Source organism: Microtus pennsylvanicus, chromosome X, assembly GCF_037038515.1.
Source record: "Microtus pennsylvanicus isolate mMicPen1 chromosome X, mMicPen1.hap1, whole genome shotgun sequence".
NCBI lineage: Eukaryota > Metazoa > Chordata > Mammalia > Rodentia > Cricetidae > Microtus > Microtus pennsylvanicus.
The window spans coordinates 51,257,430-51,270,199 of NC_134601.1; positions in this window are offsets into that span (position 1 = coordinate 51,257,430).

The following is a 12,770-nucleotide window of genomic DNA, read 5'->3' on the forward strand; positions in this document are numbered from 1 at the left end:
CCAGGACTTCCCACAGGACAGGGAACCCTGATTGCTTTTCGGGCTGGGGGGAGACTTAATTGGGGGAGGGGGAGGGAAATGGGAGGCGGTGGCGGGGAAGAGACAGAAATCTTTAATAAATAAATAAATTTAAAAAAAAATAAAAAAAAAATAAAAGACCCTTAATAAACACTAACTTGTTTTACGGAAAAAAAAAAAGTTATTTATGTTTTAAGGTGCAGTGAGGCCTTCTTCGGAAGAGTAAGAAGGAAAGATATTGGCTTAATGGTGATGTGTTTCTGTGTCAAGCTGACAGGGGGTCAATTGTGCTGGTTAGTTAGTTTTATGGCTACTTGACACAGCTAAAGTTAACTGAAAGGAAGGAATCTCAGTTATGAAAATGTCTCCATAGGATTGGGCTGTAGAAAAGCCTGTAGGACATTTTTTTTTCAGTTAGTGATTCATGGTGCACAGGACAGGCCATTGTGTATGGAACCACCCTGGTCTGGTAGTACTGGAACATATTAGAAAGCAGGCTGAGTAATCTATGGGGAGCCATAAGGTAAGCAGCACTCCGCTATGACCTCTGTATTAGCTCCTGCCTCTAAGACCCTGCCCTGTTTGAGTTTCTACCCTGAGTTCCCTCAGTAACAGATTTTACCTGGAAGTGTAAGTTGAAATAAACACTTTTCTCCTCAAGTTGCTTTTGGTCATGGTGTTTCATTACAGCGATAGTAGTCCTACCTAATGATGACAGTTGTTACATCCTTGATGTCTAACTTCGTATATGTACAAATGTGAATATACTAGAAAATCTCAGTTTAATAGAAAACCTATAAAAGGAAATTTAAATAATTTAGTATTTTGATTACCTAGGGATTAAAAACAACAAAAAATTGTGTTTGTTTTAAATTTCTGTCACTATCTTTTTTTCCCAAAGTCTCAATATCTATTTATGCCATTCATAGATAAAATCATGAGACCACTAAGCCCTTTTAAACTAGAGAATATATAGGAGTAACGGTATATTTTCTTATAATTTTGCATAAAAGGATTTTATAAAAGGACTTGAAAGTTTACATTGTTATCCTTTTTTCTATCAAGAGAGATGTTGATCTAAAGATTTATTTTGGAATAGCTGTAATTAAAATTAACTGTAATTATACATATTATTCAATTTTAAGTTTTAAGCTTCCATTCAGAGCTGGAGAGATAGCCCAATGGCTTAAGTGCCTTTAGTGTAAGCATGAAGGGCTGAGCATGGACTAACAACACTTAAGTAAAAAAAAAAAAAACAACAGTAGTGGTGTACACTTATAATCCCAGTGTTAGAATAGGGACAGAAACATGAGAATCATTCATTCATTCCAGACAGAAATCTAGTGTTTACCAGCTTAGTAGGAGACCCTACTTTAAAAACATAATAAGATGGAGAATGATAGAGAAATAATGCTCAACACTGATCTGTGAATTCCACACATACATACATGTCATAAAGACAGAAAGACAGACAGACAGACTCTCTCTCTCTCTCTCTCACACACACACACACACACACACACACACACACACACAGAGAGAGAGAGAGAGAGAGAGAGAGAGAGAGAGAGAGAGAGAGAGAGAGAGAGAGATTATCTTTAGTTATAGATTTTTAAAAGGTCCAATTCCTTCCCTTGCCATTCCTCATCCTAGCAATATGATTTATTATAATTTAACACCTTTTGTTTTATTTTTATTTTATTTTCTGTCTTAAGACAGTTATGACTATGTAGTTCTGGCTTGCCTGCCTGAAACTTGCTGTGCATTCTAGGCTGACCTGAAATTTATAAAAATCTTCCTGCCTAAAATATCTGACTTCTTAGAATGCAGGTCTGTGTCACCATGTCAGGACTTAACATTTTGAACCTTTATTTCTATTTTCTTGTCTTTTAGATGGAAATTATAGCAATTCATAATCCAGAAATTTCTAGTACTAGAATACAGTGTAATTGTTACCTGTAACATTCTTAAAATAGTAAATAGTAAATGTTCAATAAACATGTGGTTAATTTATAAGCATTCAACTTAAAACAACTTTTTGTGATTATAACAGGAATTAAGGATTGTTTTATTTAGTCTTTTCTAGCTATTCCCTTAGAACCTTTTAGGATATACTACATTGTCTTCTGAACTTGCTGGTGAGTAGGAAAAATTATTTTCTTCATTTAGTCTCTAAGGAAAGTTAAAAATAAAGCAAATAACAAGCTCTTAACAATTAGATTACCAGTATGTGCCAGGAAAGTGAACATTGGGCTTCAGGAAAAAATTCTTTAGAGTATAATTAGTATGTCAATTTTACTTTATTAAATTTACTTTATTTTATTAAATGTAATATTATTAAAGTAAAAGAGTAATTAATATCCAATAGCAATAAATGGTAATGAAATTGGAGTTCAACTTTATTGCAATAGAACATTTATGTGTTTGCAGGTAAGCCTAGAAGCAGGTTCTTAGGTGTGAGGTATTTGCAAAACTAAGGTCATCTTTTGCACATAGCTAAAACAAATTTGTTTATATTATGTAACATCCAGAGTAACAGAAATGCTTTTCATTCCTTCTTCTTCCATGCCCATGAAAGTCCACTAGAGTATTTAATTTCCCTAAGCTGTAATGTTAAAAAAAAGGACTTCTTCTGTTACTGTAGATTATTTGTGTTTCAAAGAGATTTATGTGAGTGGTTTCAAAGTATACCCTCTTCTAAAATGCTTCTGATTTTTCTCAGTAAAATACTTTGAGAAGGATTGAAATTTTCGAATGTTGGTTACTAGACTAGCACTTATCTTCTATGTGCAAAGCCTTGAGTTTGAGTCTCAAAACCACAAAAATATTATGTTCAGATTCTATTCAGCATTAGTGTGTTTACTAATAATTCATCTTTTTCTGATGGGTAGTATTCCAATTATGAATTTACCAGAAGCTAGTTATCTAATCACCTATTAATGACTGTTTAATTTTGGCCAATTGTATAAAAAGGTACTTAAAAATTTATGTCTAGTGTTTATGTAGATATATATTATTCATTTTTCTTAGGTAAAAACATAACTAGAAAGGTTAAATCAGATGGAAGGTGTTGAGTTTAATTTTTCAAGAATCTATGATATGTGATTGTCCAGAACACAATCTTTTTATATTCTAATCATAAGTATATGGAATATCTAGGTTCTCCAAACCACCACAAACTTTAAGATCATGTATTTAACTTTATGCTATTCAATTTGTGTACACTCAAATCTCTTATGAAAAAGAATTGCATATTTCCTCAGTGACAAAATAGGTATTGAACAGTTTTTCATGTACATATTAAAAAATCTTCAGCAATGTATCTGCTAAAAGTTTTTTATCCATTAAGTTTTAATTTGATTACTCATAATGAAAATTGAAGATTATTTTTACATTTTAGGTTCAATTCATTACAATTATATTAATGGAAAAAATTCTCCAAATTAAAGGCTTGTTATTTATTTTTCTGGGAACATAATTTATTATTTTGATAAAGTTCAATTCATCAGCTATTTTAAAGCTAATTTCCTGAGTGGTATATTTAAGCATCATTGTTTAAATCAAGGTCATAAATACTTTCATGTTTTTGCTTATGAATTTTATAGTTTTAATAATTCTGAATTCTAAAATCTTTTTGAATGAATTTTCTTTGTGGTGCACAGTCTAAATATTGTTCTTGTGATATACTTAAGTTTATAGGACTGATACAACAAAACTTGTTTCAAATGTTATGTCTGTGCATTAATGAAAAACATTGTTAGATGTAGTACATTTTAAATATTTTTCACTTATATTCTCACATTTTCATACATATATACAATGCTGACTGTCTAAAGTCAAGTTTTCTATACTGTCTACATCCTTTGTAACGTATTAACCACTTTTTTTTTCCCTCACCAAAAAACTCTAAAAGGTAGGTAGCTTTGAAAATTCTGGGCTCACATTATCATTTGATCAACATTTATGTAGACTGAGAATAATAAAATATTATAAAATGTGATGTTTTAAAAAGAGATTTTATTCTAGCATGTTTAATGGATTATAAGTATAAGGCTAAGAAATGAAATGAGGGTAAAAAATGAATTAGAATACAGAAGAGAAATGTTGAGCGATACATCAGGTAATTATAAGTAATATTTTTGTACAGATTTATAAAACAGTTTTATACAGAAAATATAATTGACATGGTTCTGATGTGGATGTCCATCTGCATGTGTGTTGCTTTATTAGTTGATAAATGAAGCTGTTTCACACAATAGCTTAGGCATATTTCTAGCTAGCCCTTATATCTTAAATTAATCCATTTCTCTTAATCTATAGCCTACCGGTAAGTTTCTGATGTGTACTTCTCCTTTGGCAGTTACATGTCATGTCTTTGACTCCATCTACTATATCTCTTTATCTCTGTTTGGATTTCCAGGCTGGTTTTGCTCTGCTAAGCTATTGGCCAAAATAGCTTTATTCATCAACTATTAAAGCAACACATATGCACAAGGACATCCCACTTACAGTTCCTTCCCCCTGAGGTTGAATAGCAAGTTTAGCTTTTGAAAACTGATGCTATGGATGCATTTTAATGTCTTACAATCTATGAAATTTCTATGGAGTAAGCAGATACATAAAATGAAAAGGTTCACTAGTGAAACTTTCCTTTTTCTTTCTTTGTTTCTGTCATTCTTTTCTTTCTTCTGTATTTCTTTTTTCTTTCCGTCAATATTTCCTTGTTTCCTCCCTCCCTTCCCACCTATTTCTTCCTTTTCATTCCTTCTTTCTTCCTTCCCCCTTCCTTTTCTCCCCTTCCTTCACTCCATCTTTTCTATCCCTCCTTCTTTCTTCTCTCTTTCTTTTGTCCCAGAGAGTAAATATTGAAAGGACTTTTGCACTTAGCCTAGTATCTTTCTCTCCACCCTATTTGTAATAGCTATATCATCATGTCAATTTCTTTCAAGAGGTCTCCTATGGGAAACATATTAAAAGTCATCTCTATACATTGCAAATTATCTAGCAATGTCAAGAAGGGACACTATTGTGATTTCTATTCTAGAATAGGGACTATTTCAATATATTGTGGCAAGAAATTCTGTGTGATAGATATATTTTGATAGCCAAAGGCTATGAGGACTCAATGATAAATTTCTATCCTTCCAAAATGGCCTTTAACCTGCTTCAACAAGTCTATACTTCCTTTCTCTGCTACTAGATTTGGAGTCCTTGTGTAAATAATGACACCTCCCAGTTGAGAAAAGCATACAAATATGTAAATAAGCATGCAATTTTTAAGTAGCTGATGAAAAGAGCTTATATTTGCATTAGAACAGTGTTCACATGAGTTTATCACTGTGTTTTCTCTTGCTTTCTATTTGAGACTCTGAAGGTGTAGGAGTAAATCAGTTGATAAATCCTTAATTTTTTGAAGTAATATATGTCTGGGATTCACTTTGAAATATCACCATTCCTTTCACTGTTCATATGTTTAAGTTTACTTTGTGTCTTGCTTTCTTATGCTGAAGGGGCAATGTCCTGCTGGCATGCTTCTTTTACTGTAGTATGTTATTAAGTGTGAAGTAGGGTTTTTAGTTTTTCTTGGAACACAATAATTTTCTACTATTTTGCTTCTACTTTCAAAGTAAGGAAAACATCACTACGTAAACACATTTAGGCCCTGAGCATCGGCCAGAATGACCTTTAGAACAACCTACTAGGTATTTCAAGACAGGGAGGTTCACTTATTCTCAACTTATCTTTTGAAGCTGCAAAAACAATAAGTCACTTCGTCAGTTTTGCACACAGAGGAGAAAACTTCCTGCCAATCGAATCACTCCAGCATGAGAAATGACTCTTGTTATCCTTGGGTGACAAATGTCAAATGCTGAAGAAACTGACTTCAACATTAAGGTCCCTAGGACCATTTTAGAGCAATGTGTCAGTCTATTGGTAAAAGGATGTAGACAAAAAGAAACACAAAAGAAACAATTGAAGAATATACATGAAAATCATATAGAAAAATTCACTGAAAATAAAGGGACAGAAAACAGAGCAATTTTTGTTTTGGGGGCAAATTAGGGATGTGGACATCATTCATCATAATGGATGCGTGGGAATTTGTTTAATGATCCATTAAAAATGGATTTGTGATTTAGAAAGCAAGCTTATTTGCATATGAATAAAACATGAATAATAAATTCTAGATCAAGGACAGAAAGACCTCTATCCTATCTGTGGTAGAGGTGATCTCTTCCTTATCCTTTTCTGAGAAGTTCAATTTAAGGAAAGAAAACTGAATTTTGTTAAGAAATGCAAGACCATTTTAATGGGCTCTTGAAAATCGTATTTTTGATTTCTTTTTTTTATTGAGAAAAGGGAAAAAAAGTTTCCCCCTCCTCCCAGTCTCCCATTTCCCTCCCCCTCCTCCCACCCTTTTCCCCCTCGCCCAACTCCTATCCCCCTCCCTCTCCAGTCCAACGAGCAGTCAGAGTTCCCTGCCCTGTGATAAGTCCAAGGTCCCCCCCACTCTGTCCATGTCTAGGAAGGAGAACATCCAAACTGGCTAGGTTCCCACAAAGCCCGAACATGAAGCAGGATCCAAACCCCATGCCATTGTCCTTGGCTTCTCATCATCCCTCATTGTTCACCATGTTCAGAGAGTCTGGTTTTATCCCAAGCTTTTTCAGTCATAGTCCAGATGGCCTTGGTGAGCTCCCAATAGATCAGCCCCACTGCCTCAGTGGGTGGGTGCACCCCTCATGGTCCTGACTACCTTGCTCATCTTCTCCCTCTTACCGCTCCTCTTTGGGACCTTGGGAGCTCTGTCCAGTGCTCCAGTGTGGGTCTCTGTCTCTATCTCCATCCATCAACAGATGAAGGTTCTATGGTGATATGTAAGATATTCATCAGAATGGCTATAGGATAGGGTCGTTTCAGGTTCCCTATCCTCAGCTGCCCAAGGAACTAACTGGGGACATCGCCTTGGGCTCCTGGGAGCCACTCTAGGTTCAAGTCTCTTGCCAGCCCTAGGTGGCTCCCTTAACTAAGAATTCTGCTTCTGTGCTCCCCTATCCAGCCTTCCTTTATCCCAATCATCCTGTTTCCCCAAGTTTCCCCCATCCTCCCCTTCTCACTTTTCTCTCCCCATCTCCCCTTACCCCCATCCCACCCAACCCCCAAGATCCCACTTACCTCCTCGGCAATTTTATCTACTTCCCATAGGCAAGAGGATAACTATATGTTTTTCCTTGGGTTCACCTTCTTACTTAGCTTCTTTAGGTTCACCAATTGTAGACACCGTGACCCTTATTTATGGCTAGAAACCAATAATGAGTGAGTACATCCCATGTTCATCTTTTTGGGTCTGGGTTACCTCACTCAGGATAGTGTTTCCATCCATTTGCATGCAAAATTCGAGAAGTCATTGTTTTTTACGGCAGCGTAGTACTCTAATGTGTATATATTCCACACTTTCTTCATCCATTCTTCCATTGAAGGACATCTAGGTTGTTTCCAGGATCTGGCTATTACAAATAATACTACTATGAACATAGTTGAACAAATGCTTTTGTCATATAATCGGGCATCTCTTGGGTATATTCCCAAGAGTGGTATGGCTGGGTCCAGGGTTAGGTTGATCCCGAATTTCCTGAGAAACCGGAACACTGAATTCCAAAGTGGTTGCACAAGATTGCATTCCCACCAGCAATGGATGAGGGTACCCATTCTTCCACAGCCTCTCCAGTAAAGGCTATCATTGGTGTGTTTGATTTTAGCCATTCTGACAGGTGTAAGATGATATCTTAAAGTTGTTTTGATTTGCATTTCCCTGATTGCTAAGGAGGTTGAGCATGACCTTAAGTGTCTTTTAGCCATTTGAACTTCTTCTGTTGAGAATTCTCTGTTCAGTTCAGTGCCCCATATTTTATTCGGGTTAATTAGCATTTTAAAGTCTAGTTTCTTGAGCTCTTTATATATTTTGGAGATCAGACCTTTGTCTGTTGCAGGGTTGGTAAAGATCTTCTACCAGTCAGTGGGTTGCCTTTTTGTCTTAGTGACAGTGTCCTTTGCTTTACAAAAGCTTCTCAGTTTCAGAGGTCCTTCCATTTTCTAGTATCCTCTTCAATTTCTTTCTTCAATGCCTTAAAGTTCTTGTCAAATAGATCTTTTACTTCCTTGGTTAGAGTTACTCCAAGATATTTTATGCTGTTTGTGGTTATCGTGAAAGGTGAAGCTTCTCTGATTTCCCTCTCTGCTTCCATATCCTTTGTGTATAAGAGGACAACTGATTTTTGGAGTTAATCTTGTATCTTGCCACATTACTAAAGCTGTTTATCAGGTGTAAAAGTTCTTTGGTGGAGTTTTGGGGGATGCTTATGTAGACTATCATATCATCTGCAAATAACGAAAGTTTAACTTCTTCCTTTCCAATTCGAATCCCCTTGATCCCATTATGTTGTCTTATTGCTATTGCTAGAACTTCAAGCCACACAGTGATACACAGATTAATAAAAATGGGTTAATTTTTTCTGTAAGTTTTTATTGATTTTTATTAAGCTCTACATTCTTCTCTGCTCCCCTTCCTGCCCCTCCTTTCTCCTTATAAGAGTTAGCAAGAAGTCTCAATGCTGAATATCTATTCCCCTAATATAAAAGCACCTACGTACATAAAAGAAACATTGCTAAAACTCAAGGCTGCCATCAAACCGCACACACTAATAGTAGGAGACTTCAACACTCCTCTCTCACCAATGGACAGGTCAATCAGACAGAAACCTAACAGAGAAATTAGAGAGTTAATGGAGGTAATGAATCAAATGGACTTAACAGACATCTATAGAACATTCCACCCTGATAGGAAAAATATACCTTCTTCTATGCAGCTCATGGAACCTTCTCTAAAATTGACCACATACTCAGTAACAAAGCAAACTTCAACAGTTACAAAAAAATATTCGTAATCTCCTGAGTCTTATCAGATCACCATGGATTAAAGTTAGAATTCATCAACAGTGCTACACCCAGAAAGCCTACAAACTCATGGAAACTGAACAGTCAACTACTGAACTATACCTGGATCAAGGAAGAAATAAAGAAAGAAATTAAAGTCTTCTTTGAATTCAATGAAAATAAACAACCTATTCAAACTTATGGGACACTATGAAAGCAGTCCTAAGAGGAAAGTTCATAGAACTAAGTGCCCACTTAAATAAAACAGAGAAAGCACATATTGGAGACTTAACAGCTCACCTGAAAGCTCTAGAAAAAAAAAGAAGCAGACTCACCTAGGAGGAGTAGAAGACTGGAAATAATCAAACTGAGGGCTGAAAACAACAAAATAGAAACACAGAAAAGAATCCAAAGAATCAATGAAACAAAAAGCTGGTTCCTAGAGAAAATCAACAAGATTGACAAACCCCTATCCAAACTAATCAAACGGCAGAGAGCGAATTTGTAAATTAATAAGATCAGAAATGAAAAGGGGGACATAACCACAGACACAGCGGAAATTCAAAGAATCATTAGATCTTACTACAAAAGCCTGTATGCCACAAAACTGGAAAATGTAAAAGAAATGGACACTTTTTTAGATAAATACCGTATACCAAAGTTTAACCAGGACCAGGAGAACAATCTAAATAGACCGGTTAGTCTTGAAGAATTAGAAGCTGTTATCAATAACCTCCTCACCAAAAAAAGCCCAGGACCAGATGGTTTCAATGCAGAATTTCACCAGAACTTCCAATAAGTCCTAATACCTATACTCCTTAATGTATTTCACAATATAGAAACAGAAGAGTCATTGCCAAATTCCTTTTATGAAGCTACAGTCACTCTGATAACAAAACTGCACAAAGACTCAACCAAGAAAGAGAATTATAGGCCAATCTCACTCATGAATATCGACACAAAAATCCTCAACAAAATACTGGCAAACAGTATCCAAGAACACATTAGGAAAATTATCCATTATTGATCAAGTAGGCTTCATCCCAGGGATGCAGGGCTGGTTCAACATACGAAAATCTACCAATGTAATCCATCATATAAATAAACTGAAAGAAAAAAAAAACATATGATCATTTCATTAGATGCTGAAAAAGCATTTGACAATATCCAACATCCCTTTATGATTTTTTTCTTAAAGATATGTTTTGAAGAGAACAACACAGAACAGTAAAACACAGGAAACTATGCAATCCAACTTGTGGTGATATCTTTTTTGTACTCTAACAAATAAAGCTGGCCTGAAGATCAGAAGGCAGAGGTAGCCACTGGTTAACTACAGAGGTCTAGAAGACTGTACAGACAGACAGGATGTGATATGGCTGGGCAGAGAGAAGAGTATAAGATGGGAGGAGACAGGCGCTCAGCCATTTTTTACACTCTGAATATTTCATAGAGGTAAGAAGTAGCTGTGATTTGTTCTTTTGTCCTCTGATCTTTCAGCACTTGCCCCAGTATCTGGCTCTGTGTTTTTATTAATAAGACCAATTAGAACTTGGGCAATACTAATGGCTAATTTCCTTTTACCCATGAACAAGCAAGCTAGTCTTCACTTTCTTGCCTTTATACACCTTGTTTTTTCCATCTATATGCAAGGAAAACTTCTAAGATAATTTTATATTTCAATATTATTATTATATTCTTTTTCCTACAAAATATATATGTTATTTGAATATTAATCCTGCAACTATACTACCTGATTTTGAATCTTGACTGAAATTTATTAGCTGTGTGACCCTGAGTAAAGTCTAACTTGTCTAAGCTTTATTTTCCTCATTTATATTGAGTTACTGTATAATACAGTTATTTATGAAATTCAATGAATTAATGTAAAGTTTTTTTACAACAATTTATGACTTAGAGACTGTATTATTGTACTTCAGTTATAAATACTAATGAGCCAAACACTATGGTAAATATTGAGGAATAAGGAAAGGAAGAACTTATTTCAACCTTTAAAGAATTCAGTCCACAGGAAGAAATTTTAAAAGTACAAAGAAGACAGTATGATTAAATCTACCCAAAGGGATTCACAGAGAAAATGGCATTTTTAAATGAGTCTTAAATTTTGAAATTGTACTACTGTAAAAGAATATTAAAAAGTGTTTTGAGCTGAGGTATGACAATGACCACAGGAGTTCTGTGGTATATGGCTAAATCAAGGTACAAAGGAAAAATGACTTGATTGTTTGATGGATTCATTAATCATTTTCTAACATAAATCTGTTGTAAGAAGGCTTCTTGTTCATTTCCTGGCCACCCAGACTCCCAAAATAATCACACAGAAACTATATTATTTATATCACTGCTTGGCCAATCACTATAGCATATTCCTAGAAAGCTCTTACATATTGAATTAACCCATTTCTATCATTTTATATTTTACCATGCGGCTTTTGGCCAACCGGCAAGGATCCAGCTGGCAACTAGCATCTATCCCCTCTGGCGGCTATGTGGCCTCTCCCTGAATCCACCTTCTTTCTCTCAGCATTCAATTTATATTTCTCCACATACCTCTATTCTGCAATGCACAGCCCCAAGACAGTTTATTTATTAACCAAGATATTCACAGCATACAGGGGGGAATACAACATCACCTCCCCTTTCCTGTCTAAATAAAAAGGAAGGGTTTAATATTAACATAGTAAAATTACATATAGCAAAACAGGTATCAAGCAAGAATTACAATGACAATATTTGTATCTACTTTATCTTTTATCATAACTAAGGAAAACTATAACTATCTATTCTTCAACACCATCAAAGACTCCAAAAGGATATAATATTACCTAAGTTAACCAGAAGTGCATTGAATGCAACTTCTAAAACTTTAGACTTAACAGAGACATTTTGCTACCTGGACAGTCACACAAAGTTCTTCTGTAACTTTGGAGCAACCATCTTCAGCCTACTGGACAATGGTATCTGGCAGACTTTTCCATGAAGTAGAAAATTTCAAAGACAGTTCCACCTATATTAGCAGTTTGTCACTAACTTTCTTCTGTGTCCTGCGGAATGTCTGGCAGTCTCCTTCATGAAGCAGGAATCCCAAGGGACAGTCTCACCTTTTTTAGGCAACTTCAGCAGTCATTTTTCTCTGGGTTCTGCATGTCCAATTTACATAGCATAATATCAAGCAGTCCAAGCAAGAGCAATTTCTTGCCCAAAATGGCTAGCAAACTCCCCGAGGAGCCTCTTCAATGCCTATCATCCTCTTGAAGTAGACTGGCGCTGCCAGAAGCAGATGTGTCTCATTGTCATGAAAAGTCCTAAGTTCTTAAACATTTTAATGCCTTATCCTGTAGTCTTAAATACCATATTCTTAAGGACTCTGAAAGATTTGAAGAATACCTATCTAACTGAAATATATCTCTATATATCTAGAAAACCTAACTAACATGACCTCAAGCTTGACTATTATAGATGATTATCTATCGCTTTATATTTCTTTTTTTGTTTCTTTTTTATTTTTATTTATTTTTTATTTTATTTTTTTAATTAATTAATTTACTTAAGGATTTCTGCCTCCTACATTACATTTTTTAAATTTATTTATTAAAGATTTCCACCTCCTCACATCTTCCCATTTCTCTCCCACTCTCCCCACTCCCCATCCTTCTCCAGTCCTAAGAGAACTCAGGGTTCCCTGTCCTTTGGGAAGTCCAAGTCCCCCCCCCCCGCTCCATCCAGGTCTATGAAGGTGTGCATCCAAAGAGACTAGGCTCCCAAAAAGCCAGTACATGCAGTAGAATCAAAATCCA